Genomic DNA, 18,841 nt, shown 5'->3' with positions numbered 1-18,841 from the left:
GGGAGAAAGTGGACACAGAAACGTGGGGCTGGAAATCGAGGGTGTCTTTCAAGGGGCCATGCCTTACCTTGGTGATTCAGATTCCGCCGAGGTGTGGTGGTGGCTGTGACTCTGCATGCGTAGCAGGCTCCACGTGGCATTCTGGGGACCCAGCCAGGAGTGACGCAGAGAGCCATGGCCGGGGGCCTCCGCTGAAGCTCATCGCCTGTCTGACCTCAGGGTTCTGGGTAAGATGAGTGTTCCCATTGTGAAGGTCAGGGTCCGTTCCTAACCTGCGAGTCTGCAGGAACGAGGGATCTACGGAGACGTGTCTGAAGCCCAGAGGCGGGTGGACGAGGAGGAGCAGAGCCCAGGAGCGACGTCTCTCTGGAGACACAGATGAGGACCAGTCCGTAGAGTGCGAGCTGGTGGCTCCATGGGAAGAGCTCAGACACCGAGGCCATAGAGCCGGGCTCCAAACCTCAGCTCTGCCCCATACTCGGCCGGACCTCGAGCACGTGGCCTCGCCCCACCTCCTGTGCCTCAGTTTCTCCATCCGTAAGTGAGGGATAATAACAATGTCCACCTCCTGCAGCTGTGGGGAGTCACCAGCTGTATGGGGAGGATGCAGAGAATGTGCAGCATAGAGCTGGCCTCGAAGCTATTGGCTCCTGGTTTCGCCTCACTGTCCAGCGCTTTGCTGTATATTCTGGAATCAAGAGACACCGGAGTGCAGGATGAATTCTGAGACCCGCACTGCCCAGGTCGAATGTGGCTAGGCTGCTTAAAAGCACCTCGCATTCAACTCTGCAGATCGCTGAGTGGTTTAACCTTTCGGGTTCTTTAAATAAACTCCCTTTTCTCCTGCTGCGGTGCGCTCCTGAGCACCATTCCAGACAGGACTGGAACCAAGCAGGAAGAGGTCCGCTCCCCTGTGACTCTTCCGAAAGCTGGAGCCGTGTCCGCGCCGTGCCCACCGAAGGGTCCTCTCTCTGAATGCGTGACTGTCTGCAACCACACCTCCAAGGTCAGACGTGCACGAAGTCCTGGGGGGACCGAAACGTTGCCTTTGGGTTACCCCCTTACCGGAATGTTCTGTCTCCTGCCAAAGATAGTTGAGTTAGGGCACATCTCCCCATATTCAAGAAAACAACAGTTTTACAGAAAACCCCCAACACAGCCTCTCATGTGCATAAACATGGCCCCGTCACCCCAGAGCATCTGTGGGCCGGCAAGATGGCCCGGGAGTGATTGTGTCTAAATGCCCCCTCTTTGCAAGGGTGAGAATAGACCAGAAATGTGGATGCGTCATAGTGCAGTTGGAGGGGCTCTGGACTGCTGGGCACATAGCCGGCTCTGATGGAAGCCCCCATGCAGTTGCAGATGCGGACTCCATGGTCATGCACATAATTCCATCTCCAAGCTCCGCACCCACCCGCATTTCCTCAACAGCTCTGAGCCCTGGCTTTTCCAGCCCTATGGTGGGATAAAGGTGTCTATTTACAGAACGGTTGGGTACACCAAATCCCTTCATGCCTTTAAAACACGGGCATGTGGTGAATGAGCAATAAATCAGCACGATTTTCTGAGAGCTTATCACGTACGAAGAACTATTGGAACTTTTCTTTTCTTTTCTTTTTTTTTAAAGATTTTTATTTATTTATTTGACAGAGAGAGGCACAACAAGAGAGGGAACACAAGCAGGGGGAGTGGGAGAGGGAGAAGCAGGCCCCCCGTGGAGCAGGGAGCCCGATGTGGGGCTCAATCCCAGGACCCTGAGATCATGACCTGAGCCGAAGGCAGATGCTTAACGACTGAGCCACCCAGGCGCCCCTGGAACTTTTCATATCATCAGGTTTTTTAATGCCAAAAATGAAAACCCCATGAGATGATGATCATTGTCCCCACCTCACAGATGAAGAGATTCAGGCACAGAGAGGTGAAGCAATGTGCCTAAGCCTGCCCAGCTGGGCAGCTCTGTGTTCTTACTGGCCATCCCACATTGTCTTGTGTTACTTTCCTTCTTGTCCTTATGTTACTCTTCCTATTTTTCGTCCCCTCCTCCGTCACAGCCTTACCATCTGACAGCCCAGCACCCCAGTGACCAAGCGATCCCTGCTCAGGTTTCTTGTGCTCCCCGGCACTGGGTGCATGAATAATATGCATGAACTTGACCTTCCCAGGTGAACCATGGCCCATGTTTCAAGGTCAGGCTCAAGCGTAACCTCCCCTCTGAAATCTTCCCTGGTCCCTCCAGTCGAGGTCATCGTCCCCTCCTCTGTGCCCCTCTCGGATCTTGTTGCCTGTTCTCCCCACTGCGTCTGATAAAGGGTCACTAATTCTTCCTTCCCATGGAGGCTGTGGGCTATTTCTCTGCCCCTGAACCTGGGCTTGGCCATGCACCTTGCTTTGGCCACCAGGGTATTAGCAACACGATGTGAATGCCATGCCCTGGGGTCCTAGCGCTTTTTGCTCTTGGGAGGCTAAGGACTCTGTGTGAACAAGCCTGGGCCAGCCCGCTGGTCAGTCAGGGCCACAGGAGAACCAAGACAGCCCAGTCAACAGCCTGGCCTCAGTTGCATGTGAATGAAAGGACTCTGTGTCATCCAGCTCCCAGCTGAGAACAGACATAGGAACAAGCACAGCAGAAACCATCCAGCCCAGCCCAGAACTAGGAACTGAATAAATGGCTGTGTAAAGCCACCGAATTTGGGGCTGGCTTGTTACACAGCACTAGCCAACTGATACACTGATGGATCTCTGTTGCCTGGAACGGTTCCAGATGCTTACATAGGTGCTCAGTGAGTAAATGGATCACGGCACTCAATGAAGAGCTGAGTGAATGGATGGGGAGGACACTGGGGTGTGATGTGGAGGAAACGTCACCTAAGTTGGTTCTGGGGAGGCTCCGGTTTCTTCTACTTCCCCATCTCTAGACAGAATCTCCCATCTTAAGCTGGGTAATGAGTCCACTAACACCTTCAGCCCGAGTCATCTGGTCAGCACTCAGCAGTCACTTCCTGTGCACTTTGTTACACAGAGTGATTGATAATCGAAACTTAAAGCTTCCTTAGCTGCAGTGACAAATAGCCCTGCAGTCTTGGTGCTTTGCAACAACAAAGATTCACGTTTTGTCCGTGCTACAAGTCCTCCCGGATGAGGCTGTGGCTCTGCACACATTCGGTTTGGGATCCTGGCAAGAGGAACTGCTTCCATGTGGAGTATCACCGTCACTGAGCGGATGGAGAAGAGAAGACAGTGCACAAAAGGCTTTCCTTTGTCTTGCTCCCCCTCCATCCCCAGCACAAAGCACAGTGAGCAGCAGGTATCAGGTGCTCAGTGAACATCAGTTGACCGACTGAATGGCTGCATGATGTGGTAGGTCAGTCGTGGGCACACAATCTCATAGTATATACTATTCTTTTATCAGATAATTCATCACATTGCATTTTTAGAACTTTTTGTTTTGAAATAGTTTTAGACTTACAGAAAAGTTTCAAAAATCACAAGAAAAGTTTTTTTTACCCTTACCCAGCATCCCCTATGTTCATTTACATAATTATAATAACATTATTCCGAAGCTAAGAAGTCAACATTGGCACAATACTAACTAAAATACAGACTTTATTTGGATTTCTTTTTTTTTTCCCCCACTAATGTCTTTTATCGTTCCAGGATCCAGTTCAGGATCCTGTGATGCATTTTGTTGTCATATCTCCTTGGTCCCCTCCTGTTGGGTCTCAGTCTTTCCCTCTTTCACGATCTCAGCCTTTTTGAAGAGTGCTGGTCATGTGCTTTGTAGAACGTTCTTCCATTTCGGTTTGTCAGAGGTCTGCTCATGATGAGACTCAGGTGATGTGTTCTTGGCGATCGTGCCCCAGAAGTGATATTGGGACCTTCTAGAGCATCTCATCGGGGGTGCATGATGACTTATTATAGGTGATGTTACCTGGATCTCTTGTTAAGGCAGTATATCTGTCAACTCTCTCCATTCTAAAGGCCACATCATATTTCAGTAGCCAGTTGACTTGTCTAGATCTACACAAGGATGGAACCCTCTAGAAGACAGGGTCCCTGTCCATTTTCTTTGTCATTATATCCCTAGCACCTGCCACCACATCTTAATGCCAACATCTTATTAAATGAATGAAAAGACATGAACCAATCTTCAGGGAGCTGATAGGGATAATGGGTTTTCAGACTAAGTATCCCGGCTAGAAAGATTCAGGCAAATTGTTGTACCCATGTCTCCTGCGTGTTCAATGTCTTATTTAATCTCATATTGTACTTTCTCTTTCCTATCTTCTGATTCTCTATCTTATCCTATGGCTGAATGAGATGCGTCATTTGTGGGATGTTTGATTTACACAAGTTTGGAAGGCCAAGTGAAAAGCAAACAAACTTTACATAAGCAATATAAAAATTGATATTTTTTACTGACCCATTTTCATGGAAGTCCACCTTTCCCCCCACCAGCCATTCCTGATTGCTGAGAGGGAAACTGACTAGACCCTAGGGCCATCCAAGGAAGTGGGAAGGTAGAGCAGGTCTGGACATGTTTTTCTGTGTTTCTGACAGTTTTGTCAAGTCAAGACCAGAACTGTAATCCAGGTCTCCCATTTGTCATTTTCTTGGTCTCATTACCATAACGCTAACAACATAATCACAGTGAAGCATGTATGAAAATAAATCCACTCATCCATCCACCTATCCATCCATCCATCCACCCACCCCTCCGCCCATTCATCCATCCACCCACCTACCCATCCATCTATGCATCCATCCATTCATCCACTTATCCATTTATCCACCCACCCACTCACCCATTCATCCATCTTTTCATCCTTTGATCTTTCCATTTGTCCATCCATCATTCAATCCATTCATCCTTCTGTCTTCCCTTCCATCCACTCCTTCCTTCCTTCCTCTCTTCCTTCCTTCCTTCTCTCAATTCTTCTCCCCTCCCCTTTTCCTCCCTCTCTCCACCTATCATTTTCATGTTAGGGTGCCCACTTGACCCAGTTATGACCAAGGAGACATAAGAAGGGTGCCCACTTGACCCAGTTATGACCAAGGAGACATAAGAAGACTGTTTCTGGGGAATAAAGGAGAGAAATTCAATAGAGGTCTCTTTTTCCCTTCCTTCTTAGGACACTGTCAGGAGAAGAGATGATGCTTGGAGCTGCAACAATGAGGACATGCTCTGCATCTTGTACTGGGGGTACATAGTGAAAAAGACAGCCCCTATTCTCCTGGGTTCACAGTCTAGTGCAAGAGACAGAGAAAAATTACAATCTGGTGTGAACTACTATAGAGAAGTGCTAGGAGGAGAAAATTAGGGAGAGAGGTTCTTTTTTGGGGGGTGTGGGAGTGGGTTGGTGAGGTTCGTGTAAAGTCAGGAAGGAATAAAAGGTAGCGAGAGAAGAATATTCTGGGCAGAGGACACAGCCTGGATAGAACCAGCTGGAAGTGGGGGAGTTTCAAGGCAGTAGAATTAAATTGGTTCAGAACGGATGGGAAGGAGAGAGGTGCTGAGCAAGGAGCCCGAGAGTGTGGGGCTCAGATGGGAAATAGTGGGATGTGCCTCTCCCAGCTCTAGAGGAACACGCTGTCAGCCGTGATCTCCTTTGTGACTGTAGAGTCCCCATTGGGTTCTTTGTTTTAAACTGCAGTGCCCTCACCCCCCGGCCCCACCGAGCCCCTCCTAGGGACACGCTCAGTGGCAAGGGTGGGCCTTGCTTCTCTCTGTGATGTGGAGTACCTCTGGCCTTTGATATCTGTGCTGGACTTCTGTTTCCTGCTCTCCGCGGTCTCAGGGTGAACAGAGGAGGGACGAGCTCCTCCCTGGTCACCCCTCCTTGATAAGGTCAGCCATCAAAGGCCGATGAAGGAAAGCGTCAGAGCTCATGGCCCCTCGCTGCTGCTGACAGATTGATTGTGCACGGAAGCAGCTAATGATTTGGCCAGCCCCGTGCTGTCACCTCACCATGCCTGGCTTTCCCTGGGCCCTTGCTTGGCAGGCAAGGCTCATGGGAAGAAAACTACCCTGAACACACTGTTGACGACGGGGGTGGGGGGCATCATGAAAATAGCCAGGGATACGGCCCCCAAACCCTTCTCCTGGGCAAGGTGGCCCAGATGCAGCTGGGCACTCACTGCCTTCCAAGAGATCCGGGCCAAGGGAAAAAAGGGACCTCCACAACTTGGCAAAAGCCCCTTCCCCGCGACAGTCCCTTCCCGCGGAGCAGGACGATCGAACAAAGGGGACGGGAGATGCGCGCCGCACACCAGTGGAGCTCTTGGCTGTTTGCAGCTCCAGGTTTGATAACTTTGGAAATCCCATGAGAGAGGTGTTTTGTCAAGACATTCACAAAATTATTTGTAAGGGAACAAGAAGGCTCTCCGTGACCAGCAGGAGGCACTCCCCAACTTGAGGGCAGGGGACTGCATCCACTTCTTCATCCCCAGGGTGACACCAGGCATGTAGCGGGACCTTAATGACCAGCCCCTGAGTGTGCATGTCAGTGTGTGTGCATGCGTATGACCCCCTGACGCACAGGGCAAACACATCGCTCCTTCCTTTATTCTTCATCTACCTGCTCATGTGACCCTCACGGCAGCTCTTTGAAGGTGTCATAAACCCCTTTGTGCAGTTGAGAACCACGGAACTCAGAGAGGTCATGAGACCTGTCCACGCCACACAGCTGAGGAGTCAGGTCTGAGGTCCAGGGCCTCCTGGCGCCAACACTGTGTCTGAGGCTGGGAGGTCCAGCAGCCCCGCCACACGGGTGCGCTGCCTGGGCTCACCCTATGTTGCCCGACAGCTTCCCATCGGGGACTGGTCAGGAATGCCATGCGGACCCGTGCGGACCTGATGGTCAGCCTCTTGCCGTAATGATGGCCCTTCACTCAGCCCCTCGTTCAGGCCTGAGGACACCGGCCCCTCCAGCAGCCGGTGCCCCAGGGAAGCTGGGCTGAGATACGGGTTTGGGTCTACTTGAGTTTGTGAATGGGTGAGTTTTCTGTGGTAGAGACAGGCCCTGATCCTGTGGGAACCCATCCTTGGGTCACCTGTCGTGGTGGGATGGCTCGGGCTGGTTGAAATGGTGCCCATAGAGAGTCCTCACTGAGCACGATTGAAACGCCCGCGCCTGGGGTCTGGACCTGGGAGGGAACCCACGAGGGAGGGCGGGGCTGCCGGGCTGCGTGGTGACCCTGAGTTTGGGGAGCTGCCAGGCTGTTTTCCACAGCAGCGGACCCCTTCATGTTCCCTCTGGTAATGACTTTCCCCTCTTCTGCGTACTTGAATCTTACACGTTCTCGGGAGCGCTTACCCACGACTTCCATTTTCTTCCCTGAAGATAAAATTACCTGGTGGTGGAAGGTGGCCTGGAAGGTGGGCTGTATCTGGTCCTACCATCCGGAGCCTCTGAGACTCCACAGGTGATCTGTACACCTCGAGGGGAGGGACGCCATGAAGGACAGTGATGCTGTAGATAAATGGAGAGTGAAGTCAACTCAGGGTGTGGGTGTGGATGTAGATCAAGACCGCGACCCCAGCAGAGATTTTGCAGCTCAGCGTGAATCGCCGCCGTGAAAATGAAGGGCAGCCCATTTCAAGCGAGAAGAGGCTTTCCCTCCCCTTCCCTTCTGCATCTGGAGTCCCACCTGCTGCCCGTAGGCTCGGCGCTCGGGAGCCCATGGGACGCTGCCACAAACCACATCAACAACTTCAAAATTAATATTATGAATTCCATAGCAAAGGGGCCTGGGCCCGAGAGGGGGCACTGCTGGCTGCTTCTGGCCCCAACAGTAAACCTGGGGCAGCTGGGATCCTCAGGTGGGCACCGTCAGGTTGGAATGTAGGACAGTAAGGACTTGGCCATTTCTGGGGTCATGCTCATCAAGGCTGATCGAGGACACATCTCCTGAGATCTACAGCTCTCATTTCCTGGCACACATTGCCAGACATTTCAGATTTATATCAAAAATAGGCTCTTTCCACTCCCCCAACTGCACACCTCCCTTGTTTGTTTGGTATAAAAGGGCCCAATGTTTTCACATGAGGGACATCCTTCGATTTCCGGTTTTGTGGAAGCTGGAGTTCTCAAGGTTTGTGAACCTTGGATGGTTGGAGGTTGGCAGGAGGTCACTCAGTTCAGACTGGCCTCTCCCTCTGTCCAAACAGATCATGATATCGGTCCTAAGATCAGGACAGATCATCTGGGCAAGTTATTAAATCAGCTTCTGTAAGCTTCCTTATCAGTAAAGTGGGCAAAAGAAGAAGGTCCATCTCAGCAGGGCGTCGTGGGGATTGAATCAGACATGCATGTAATGCTCTTAGTGCCATGCCACGCCCACTGCAAATAATCAATGGCAGCATTATGATGGTCACCAACCACCCCCCTGTGCACAGTGTTTTCTTTGTGCCCACACCTCGCCTTTCGAATTCGTCAAGTCTGCAATTGGCTCGGAAACGAAAGCTCCCTTCCCCAGCCGGGTTAAACAAAGGAGGCAGAGCGAGCTCGGCCCGACCCCAGACCCGCGGGAACCAGCTCTTCCCTTGGCCAGGGGTGAGGTGAGAACACCTGGGAGGGGCCCGGGTGAGCAGCAGGCACCTGTGATGCCCGCCCTCTAGTGGAAGGCCCAGGCTTCTGAACTCAGGTGTGCCAGGAGGCAGGTGCACTCGAATGTGCTCGCAGACCCAGGTGCGTTTTCATGACCTCCAAATTCAGTTCTCCTGAAACACAGACAGCGAGCAGCGTCATCAGAACTGCAGGCAAGGCAAACAGAACCGTGTCTTCGGAGATTTACATGGGTGATGTAATTTTCCTGCTTCGCGTCTTAAATCGACCCCCGGAAGCAAAGCGCGGGGTCAGGATGGCCACCAGCAGGTGCGGGCTTTCCTTTGGAGACGCCAGAAACGCTCTGAAGTGAGTTGTGGGGACGGCTGCCCGGCTCTGTGAGCGTCCTCAACGCCACTGGACCATGCACTTCCAGTGGGTGAACTGTGTGGTAGGTATGGGATATCTCAGTTTTTAAACGTTCTGTTGTTTTCAGACATTTCCCCAAGTACTCGCTAATTACTGAGAGGGAACACACACGGAAGGATGGATCGTGCCCAGATTATTTTGCTGCTTTGTCAGTTGCAGATGCGTTTTATCACATGGGCACAGTGGGGTCCGGGTGGTGCTGGGTGCAGAGGGAGATGGGAGGCGTCCCGACCCAGAGAGGGAACTGAGGTTTCCAGACTGACCCTCAGGAGCAACTGGACAGAAAGAGAGAAGATGGCTCCCAATAAGGAGCTAAGTTATTTCTCCGGTGAGTTTAAAGGATGAGGATGTGAATGAAGGTTCAGGTAATCCAAGATGGCTTCTTGGAGGAGACACCTGAGCTAGAGCTTACCAGGTCTAGTAAAAATAAGACGTAAAATACAATAAAAATAAGGAAAATTAAATAAAAGGAACAAAGAGTTATAATAACAGCAACTTCTCTCCTTCCTCGGGCTCTCCCAGGTGCCGGGTACTCCAGAAGACAGGTGCACCCTGTGCCTCCCTATCTCCCATGTCCCACTGGTGTCCCCACTGGCCGACCTCAGCCTGAGGCCAGAGTGCAGGGGCCACCAACAGAGTCTGTGGGACCTGCTCCCAGGAAGACAGGAAGGAGAAAAGGACAAAAGGGTGACCGGGAGGGCTGAGCAGAGGCATCCAGCCCCAGCGAGCAAGGCCGCAGGTGGGTCAGAGCATGACGTGAGCAGAATCCTAGAGGGAGAGAGATGTACCAGGTGGACTGTCAGGGGGTCAGTGACTGGCCCTCTGCCGCCTCCAGTTTTTAGAGTCCAGGGGCAGACAGATCACTTTTACCATTAGAAGGTATTGGCCTCTTACTTTATTCATTTACTTTAAAATCTTGCTACCTAACACGTGGTCCTCAGACACCCCCTGGGAGCTGGTTAGAATTGCAGAGCCTCACTGACTCGGAAACTCCATGGCAGCCAGACCCCCGGATAATTTTTATGCAGGTTGCCCTGGGAGAGGCAGTGGCTTAAATCACCCCAGGTCTGGGCAAGTGGGGGTGCGGGAGGTCGGGAACAGGAGTTTAAAGGTGGGATTGCCGTCCTCGCTGCAGAGGAACAGGTGTGAAGAGCAAGACACCATGGCTGCCGTCTGCCATCCCTGCAGACCCCCGGGCCGCCCACCATTCTTGCAGCCCAGTCCAGCCCGGATCCACTTCACATCTATCGGAGCTTGCAAGCGAGGTGGCATGTAGTTGCCAAATGTCTGTATAATATTGCCCACTTTTATTTTTGGCAGAAGTACAAAATGTGTGGGTGATCAGGAAACAGACAGCAGGCCCATCCTCCACATTACCCGCGTCTACCCACAGGGTGCCAGCAGGCAAGGGGTGCAGCGGAGACGGCAGGAGGCGGGGAAATCATCCAACGCATTGCTCGCCGGGCACCGCGGTCACCATGGACAGCGCTGTCTGCACGCGGGAGGGAGCCTGCAGGGAGGAAGCGACCTTGGCTTGGGTCTGGGAGCATGGGCCCACGTGGCCAGGGACAAGGGCAGGGAGACCGAGTGTCCTTCCGGGCAGCCACAGGACCCACCAGCGACAGCGCAGAGAGCCGGGCTCTGCGCTCAGCAGGCCGTGCTCGCGTGAGAGAGGGTGTTGGCGTTTGACAATGTGGAAAAGCACTGTGTTCTTTCTTTGGTTCCCAAGCATACCTCAACTGGCATTCTTATTTTTTAAACCTCCAAGAGTGAAGCTCAGCAGAGAAATGACAACGCTGATTACCATGTGAATTTGACAGTCATTTTGGAATCTGGCCAACAGGCGGTTTTATGTTGCCCCTTATCTAAAAGCGCCGTGCTTGAGTCTGATGTGCCAGCCGCCCGTGTATTTCGAGCGGATGTGTTGTCCCTCCCCACCTGAGGTCTTGCTTCTATGGCTTTGGGCAAAGGGGAAGACTGACAGAAGCAGTCGTTCCGGCTCCTGGTGGCTCCTTGCAGCTAAGATGGCTTTGCAAGTGGTGGAACTGGACTGTCCAGATGCCAAGGCCCATCACCACGGGAGAACAGAACAAAGGGATCTGAGGTTGCATCTAACTGGGTTGCACTCAGTGCCAAGTGCAGTGGAGACGGAAACTAATGGTGAGAGCCATGTGACAGGCTGAGGCGGTGATAACCACGTCACGTTGAGGTCACAGCCTCTTAGAGTCAAAGGACGCTTCTATCCTGGTTCTGCGGTGCATCCCAGAGTGAGCTGAGGGGGGGTGGCTGGGGGTGCTCCCCGTGCCCCAGGGGTCCCCCTCTGCAGGGAGGTAATAGTACTCAGCACAGCACCTGGCCCTGAGGACATGCTCAGTGCAAGCGGGCTCTGCTGGTGGCGACCCCCAGGTTACCTTCGAGATCATGTTGGTGTATCTTACAGGCAGTCGGCTAAAATTGCACGATATCATGTGTTTTATGTGAAATGTGGGGGGAGGCTACACATGAGGAATATTTCAGCTGCGACCATGGTGTATAAGCCATGAAATCTTGATTTAAAGGTCAACCATGGGACCCCGTTGTACTCTCGCGTGTGTGCCCTACGTCTCTGCCTGTGTCATGACATCCGACTGACACACACTTCACATGTACATGTTCTCCGATCTGTCAGCATGTGCAGGGCATCCCAACTATTCCTGGCCCACGGCCACTAGCACTGCTGATGTGGCGGGAGGGGCGCCTCACGCTTTCTAGCAGGACACTCAGTGCGGGCCTGGGGGCTTCACAGCGGACGGTGTCGCGGGGACGGTGCTGCAGGTGCGCTCCTGGACTCGCGGGCTCTGATTGAAGCCGGGAGGCCGGCCGTGGACCAGCCCCGCCGCGCCTTCCCGCCTCATTCCCCTTCCTGAGTTTGTGGTCTGTTTTCTCCACAGGTGTCCCTTGGGAGCACATACCCTCTGTTTTGGACGTGGCTTCAGACTTACAGAAGAGGAGCACAGAAATTCTCAAGATCCCCTCCACTTCGATTCCCCACATGTGAATCTTGACCACCCCCCCCCACCCCAGCCACACCGCACAGAGACACGTGCACAGAAGGTCACAGACAAGGTCCACCTCTACCACTGAATGCTACCGTGTATGTTTCCCGAACAAGGGGTTCGCCTACTGAGCTGTGACACAATGGTCAGGATGTGGCACACGGCCCCGTCGGCTGATTTGCAGATGCCACTCACGTTTCCCCCGTGGCCCTAGAAGGCTCACTCCACTGAGAGTGGGCGAAGCTCCATCCTCACCGACCCACCTGCCCGCATTCTCTGCACCCCCCCGGCACTGTGTTACTTCTCAGTCTGGGCCCACTTCTAATGTCTTATTTCAGAATCAGGAGTAATACCGAGGACAGAAAGTGTTGTGTATAGGCTTCTCTTTCTGTAATACATTTCTGTATCAAGCAATATTCGAAAGCCTGGCCACTGAGCCGTCCTGACACAGAGCGTGAATCACCACTGAGATCTGCTGGTATAGGGGACGATGCTTCTGAGCCCAACTGAGTGTGTCTGTGTGCGCGTGTGTTGGGGGCAGTGTGCACCCCTTGTGTGTGAACACAGCATAATGCAGGGGCCGCCGAGTTAGTTTCAGGGCATTTGAATGGTGGTCTTGACTTTGTACAGCCCTCCTCCTGGACCTGGGGCAAGTAAATTCAGTTCTCTGGGGCTTTATCTCATCACCTGTTAAATATCAGGTAAGATCACTGTTATATAAAGGGATCTGTTTTATTTTAACATTCTGATTCAAAGTCCATAGATACACTGAGTGTGTGCATGTCTGTGTGTCCGTGAGTGTGACGAGGTCGTGTGTGTGTGTCCCTAAGTGTGACGAGGTCTGTGTGTGTGTGTGTTGGTGTGACGAGGTGTGTCTGTGAGTGTGACGAGGCCTCTGTGTGTGTGTGCATGTCTGTGTGTCCATGTGACGAGGTCTGTGTGTGTGTATGTGTGCATGTCTGTGTGTCCCGGAGTGTGACAAGGTTGTGTGTCCCTGAGTGTGACGAGGTCTGTGTGTATGTCTGTGTGTTGGTGAGTGTGACGAGGTCTGTGTGTCCCTGAGTGTGATGAGGTGTGTGTGTGCATGTCTGTGTGTCCCTGAGTGTGACGAGGTCTGTGCATGTGTGTGCATGTCTGTGTGTCCGTGAGTGTGACGAGGTGTGTGTGTGTGTATGTCTGTGTGTTGGTGAGTGTGACGAGGTCTGTGTGTGTGTGCCCGAGTGTGACGAGGTCTGTGCGTGTGTGTGCATGTCTGTGTGTCTGTGAGTGTGACTAGGTCTGTGTGTGTATGTGTGTGTGTTGGTGAGTGTGACGAGGTCTGTGTGTGTATGCATGTCTCTGTCGGTGAGTGTGACTAGGTCTGTGTGTGTGTGTGTCCCTGAGTGGGATGAGGTCTGTGTGTGTGTGTCCCTGAGTGTGACAAGGTGTGTGTGTGTGCATGTCTGTGTGTCTGTGAGTGTGACGAGGTGTGTGTGTGTGTGCATGTCTCTGTCGGTGAGTGTGATGAGGTCTGTGTGTGTGTGTGTGTCCCTGAGTGGGACGAGGTCTGTGTGTGTGCATGTCTGTGTCAGTGAGTGTGATGAGGTGCGTGTGTGTGCATGTCTGTGTGTCTGTGAGTGTGACGAGGTCTGTGTGTGTGTGCATGTCTGTGTCAGCGAGTGTGACGAGGTGTGTGTGTGTGCATGTCTCTGTCGGTGAGTGTGATGAGGTCTGTGTGTGTGTGTGTGTGTCCCTGAGTGGGACGAGGTCTGTGTGTGTGTCCCTGAGTGTGACAAGGTGTGTGTGTGTGCATGTCTGTGTCAGTGAGTGTGACGAGGTGTGTGTGTGTGTGTCCCTGAGTGTGACGAGGTGTGTGTGTGTGTCCCTGAGTGTGACGAGGTCTGTGTGTGTGTCCCTGAGTGTGATGAGGTCTGTGTGTGTGTGTCCCTGAGTGGGACGAGGTCTGTGTGTGTGTCCCTGAGTGTGACAAGGTGTATGTGTGTGCATGTCTGTGTCAGTGAGTGTGATGAGGTGTGTGTGTGTGTCCCTGAGTGTGACGAGGTGTGTGTGTGTGTGTCCCTGAGTGTGACGAGGTCTCTGTGTGTGTCCCTGAGTGTGATGAGGTCTGTGTGTGTGTGTGTGTCCCTGAGTGGGACGAGGTCTGTGTGTGTGTCCCTGAGTGTGACGAGGTGTGTGTGTGTGTGTGTCCCTGAGTGGGACGAGGTCTGTGTGTGTGCACGCGCGTGCACGCGGGCAGGGGTGTAAACGGCACTCCAGCTCTGTCTCTCTGCCTTCCTCTGGCCTGGGCTCTGTCCCCGCGCCAGCTGCCCTGGTGGTGGCAGGATGGCTGTCAGCAGCACCAGGCAGAAGGGACCCCCCCTTTCCCCACAACCAGTCCTTCCGATGCCTGACCGAGCCACTCAGGTACAGCCTGCCCCAACCTAGCAACAGTTGCCAGGGGGCCGCCAGGACCTGATTGGCTGAAGCCTGGGTCCCCTAAGAAATCATTGGCAAGGGGGAGGAGCTCGCTGTGCCACATGACCCCTTGGGCTCCACGGGGGTGGGGGGATCCACGGGTGTTCTCAGCTCCCGCAGGTCCCCCCTGGGAATGGGGGAAAACGCTGAAAACCGCCGGGTTCTCTCAGGAACCAGGAGGGTGGGGATGCCGGGACAGCAACCTGTGGTCCCCCCAACAGTTCCCCTTTCATAGACGAGCAAGTGAGGCTTGGAATCGTAGCCCGCTAGTCAAGCATTTGAAACTGGTCTGTTTGGGCTTCAAAGGCCACGAGATTTCCTTTTTACCTTGATTCCTCCCTTGAAATTGAGGTCACTGTGCCGTGCAGTTTAGTGAGCTACTAATTACCCGACCAGCCTAGGAGCACCTACCGTTCAAAGTTGTTCACAGCGGCATCGCTCACAACAGCCCAGCGGTGGGGTCCAGGGGCAGATGACGGATACACAAAATGACGTCCACCCACACGACAGATTGGGCCTCAAGAAAGAATGGATGGTACTGGCACGCCCTACGGCATGGGGGTACCTGGAAGAGGGGATGCTCAGGGAAAAAAGCCAGTCGCAAAAAGACCAACCCCCTGTGAGTCCCTTGGCACGAAGCTCCTAGAGCAGTCAGATCCCAGAGGCGGGAAGCCGCTGGTGGGGGTGGGGGGAGGGGACTCGGTGTGCAACGGGGCAGCTCCAGCTCGGGAGGGTGAGGAAGCTCTGGACGGGTCCTGGGTGGTGATGTCGCACAGCGTGGATGTGCTCGATGGCACAGAACCAGACACCAAAACCCGGTCAAAGCAGATTTTATGTCATGTGTATTTTACCAGGAGTTTAGAAAATTAGTTGTTTTTTTTTTTTTTCCAACAAGTTGCGTTTCCGAGGAAGTTGGCATTTTAACCCTTTGTGTAGAGCAGTTGTGCAATAGTGTTTACGCCTGTCATTACTCTGCTCCCTGAAAAGCCTTCCCAAACTCATTAGCCACACCAGTGTCAGCTGTCCCTGATTCCCTCGAACGTTCTCCAGAGCGTGAGCAGGGGACACACATGTACACACTCCTCCCAACAGCGCCACTTGGCCCTGAAGTTAGAAACGAATTATTTTCCATTATACCACTGACCCCGTTGTGCGTCCTATGAACACCACATGTTACACGTCTCTATTTTTAGTAAAGCGTGGCCTCGTGTGTTCTCTGCCTTTCCCCCCAGCACGAGCACTACCCACATGGTGCCTGGAAGCAAGGGCCTCTCTTCACTCCACGTGGCCTTGCATCGCTTCCCAGACGGAAAGCACGTACGGCAGAATTCACATGATCGGGGAAAAGGTGGATTTTATCAGCTCCTCAAGGCACAGTGAAGTGGGTCCATATTTTATAAAACATGTGTTTGGCAAATGATTCCCTGTGGGTTGCAGAAATCCAGATGGAGGAAGTTTTCTAAGTGCGATGTCAGAATTTTACATCTGCTGATCCCAACAAGTGTTATGGGGCCAATGAGAATTGAATTGTTTGTTCACAAAATCTGACAGCACGGATGTGTTTCTGGGGGCGTGTGCAAATCTAGAAGGCAAAGGCCATGGCGTCCACAACCCCCACTGGGCCTGGGTACTGCTTGGGCTGGAAGAAACCTTAGCACTACCTAGAAGGGCTCCCCATCTTACACACCAGGAGACTGAGATACACATACAGCGAGTCACCCAAGGTTGGAACTGGAATCTGGGGCTCTGTAGACGGCGCAGTGTCCTTCAGCCTCCGCCATGCTGGACAAGGCACTGGCAAGTGGCCTTGGCCGCATGGGTTTGCTTCTCTTGGCCCAGCTGTCCATTGCAGTTCCTAAGTCTGCCTGCTTTACCCCTCAGATCCCTGATTTCCCTGTGCACAAGATGGAGAGATAAGAGGAGCTCCCACACAGGGCAGTTAGCTGGTACCATGCTTGGTACGTCGTGACGGGCTGATGATAGTGAGTCATGGCACAATAAGGAGAGGCCAATAGCACACCACCGGGATGGCCACGAGGGGTCCGAGGGAGGGCCAGGGGACCGGCTTGGGTGAAAGGGCTGGAGGAGCCTGCTAGCAGCAAGAGGCCCGCAGAGCCCGCTGCCATGCTCGGGCCGGGTGGCACGTAGGGCTGAGAGATGGCAGGCTGGTCACCAGGAGCCCTGAAGACTGAGATGACAGTATGCTGTACTTTGACCACATTAGCGGGAAGCTGTGCTGGCTGCTCTCTAGTTATCCCTCCAGACCCGTTCCTGACGCCACTCTGTGCCCTGGGAGGCTGCCCTGTGTGGACTTCCTGCTTGCCAGTTCCTGCTGGGATTGGCCAGCAGGACACACCAGAAGCAGCCTGGCACGGGGAGCAGGGGTGGCCAGGATGCCTCGTGGTAGCTCTCCCCAGCTCTCTCCCCTTGCCCTGTCCGACCCAGCTGGCTATGACTCCCTGCTCTCCCCGGTTCTTTGTTGGCTCCCTCAAACCCTCCCTGCGTTCTGTAAACCCAGCTGCCCCCAACGCCCGCTTCGGGTGCCTCTGAAGGATGCTGTTTTCCTGGTCAGAGCAGGACTGACGTAGGAGCTGACAGTCAAATCACAGCAATGTTGACATCTAAATTCAAGGGGAGGATATTACATGTTCTGGATAGTTCCAGAATCCCCTTGAGATTCCGTGTCAAAGGAACAGGCACATAGATGCCTGCAGAGACCAGAGCCCATTCGGAGGCCACAGCGACCCCCTCCCACACTGCCCCCAGATGGAAGGGTTTCCGCGGTCTTGGGGCTGGTCTGGGACTTAAATCTGAGGTCACTCTACTGTCTTACAATATCCCATTCTATTGCATTCCAGCCTGCCTTCCTTCCCCCATTCTTCATTAAACACAGAGTCGAAGAAAACAGACATCAACCCGATTCTGGAACTTATGACCCGGTTCTGCCATCATGCACTTGGGCCCTGGGGATTGTGAGGACACCTTGAGGGGATCTATGAGGTCACACCATCTTCATAATACTAACATGTTACTCGCCTTGTCCAGTGTTGATATTTGCACCGATTGTTCAGAATCAAGGGTGGGCAAAGTGCTAGGGGCTCCGTGTGGATCAAGGCAGTGGTACCAGAGTGCACTTCCCAGGGGGCCCCTTTTTCCACTGCCTTTTGGCTGCAACAACTGCTTCACTTAGGAATGTCCTCGGTGAGGTGGCGAGATTGTTCATATTGCTCAATCTTGACCCTCAAGTGTATGTCTTCTTAATATTCAGTTTGATGAAATGGGAGGGCCCGTCACCTGCCATTCGATCCCTGACAGCCACACCCAGTGTCTGGGATTTGGAGGAAAAGCACTTGAGCCATCAAGTTACGAGCTGAACCACCTACTTCTTTCATGAAACACTTTACGAAGAGAGCGACTGACAGACAGACAGACTACGGTCATTCAAACCAGCATCCTTAGACATTTTTCTTGAGAAAGAACAGTGAGCCTGTTACTTTTAGGAAAAATTCAAACTTTTAAGCAAGAATTAGAATTTTGGAAAACTTGTATCTGTCATGGTGAGCTTGACCTCTTCTCAGTACTCAGAAGATTTTTCTGATGAGATCAGTGGTAATATTAGCAAATGTCAGTTTTCGAACGTTGTAGCAGATGAGAGAATCCAACAATTTTCTACTAAGCCAGACAGTAAATGGATTTGAAAAATGTGAAATAATGTGAATCCTCTCACTACTTTTTATTTTGCAAAATCTAATTACTTTTCTAAAATATGTTACTTATGTTAATATTCACAAATATCACAGGTTTACTTTTGTTCTTGATTATGACTTAATGGATTCCATATTTTATTTTACTTTTTAAAGATTTTATTTGTTTGAGAGAGAGCATGCTCGTGTGCATGTACAAGAGACGGGAGGGGCTGAGGGCAGAGCCTGACGTGAGGCTCGATCCCAGGACCCTGAGATCATGACCTGAGCCAAAGTCAGATGCTTAACCGACTCAGCCAACCAGGCGCCCCAATGGATGCAATATTTTAAAATTTTACCAGTTTTAATGTCAGATTCTGTAAATACCAATAGATAGAAGCCACATAAGCAAATTCTTTGGGATCCTCAGCAAGTTTTAAGAGGGCAGAGTCCTGAGGTTCAGTGGTTTGAGAGACCCTGTCCTGGGCACAGTATGGTAAGTGTTCACATCCCCTGAACCTGAATAAGGGCCAGGCGGGACTCAGCAGCCACCCCTTCATTGGATCCTCATGAAGCTTGTACCCCCAGTAAGTGGTGTGCTGGAGATGAAGGGTCTGGTCAGATAGAGTCAGAGTGCCCAGGAGGCTAGACTTTGATTCCATCAGCCTGGTCAGATAGAGTCAGAGTGCCCAGGAGG

At 52.5% G+C, this 18,841-nt stretch overlaps 1 long non-coding RNA gene across 1 annotated transcript in view; it reads right to left on the bottom strand.

The window, feature by feature from the left end:
* Positions 1–883: 883 nt before the first annotated feature.
* Positions 884–18,841, bottom strand: part of LOC118023489 — a 149,173-nt gene continuing 131,215 nt past the window's right edge. The window contains exon 5 of the long non-coding RNA XR_004682827.1: positions 884–1,081. This is a non-coding gene — a long non-coding RNA (uncharacterized LOC118023489). The remainder of the gene's footprint in view (positions 1,082–18,841) is intronic.

The sequence above is a fragment of the Mirounga leonina genome, unplaced genomic scaffold, assembly GCF_011800145.1.
Source record: "Mirounga leonina isolate KUSES-001 unplaced genomic scaffold, KU_Mleo_1.0 Mir_180, whole genome shotgun sequence".
NCBI lineage: Eukaryota > Metazoa > Chordata > Mammalia > Carnivora > Phocidae > Mirounga > Mirounga leonina.
The sequence above is the reverse complement of the archived record's forward strand: the minus strand, read 5'-3'. Positions and strand labels throughout refer to the sequence as shown.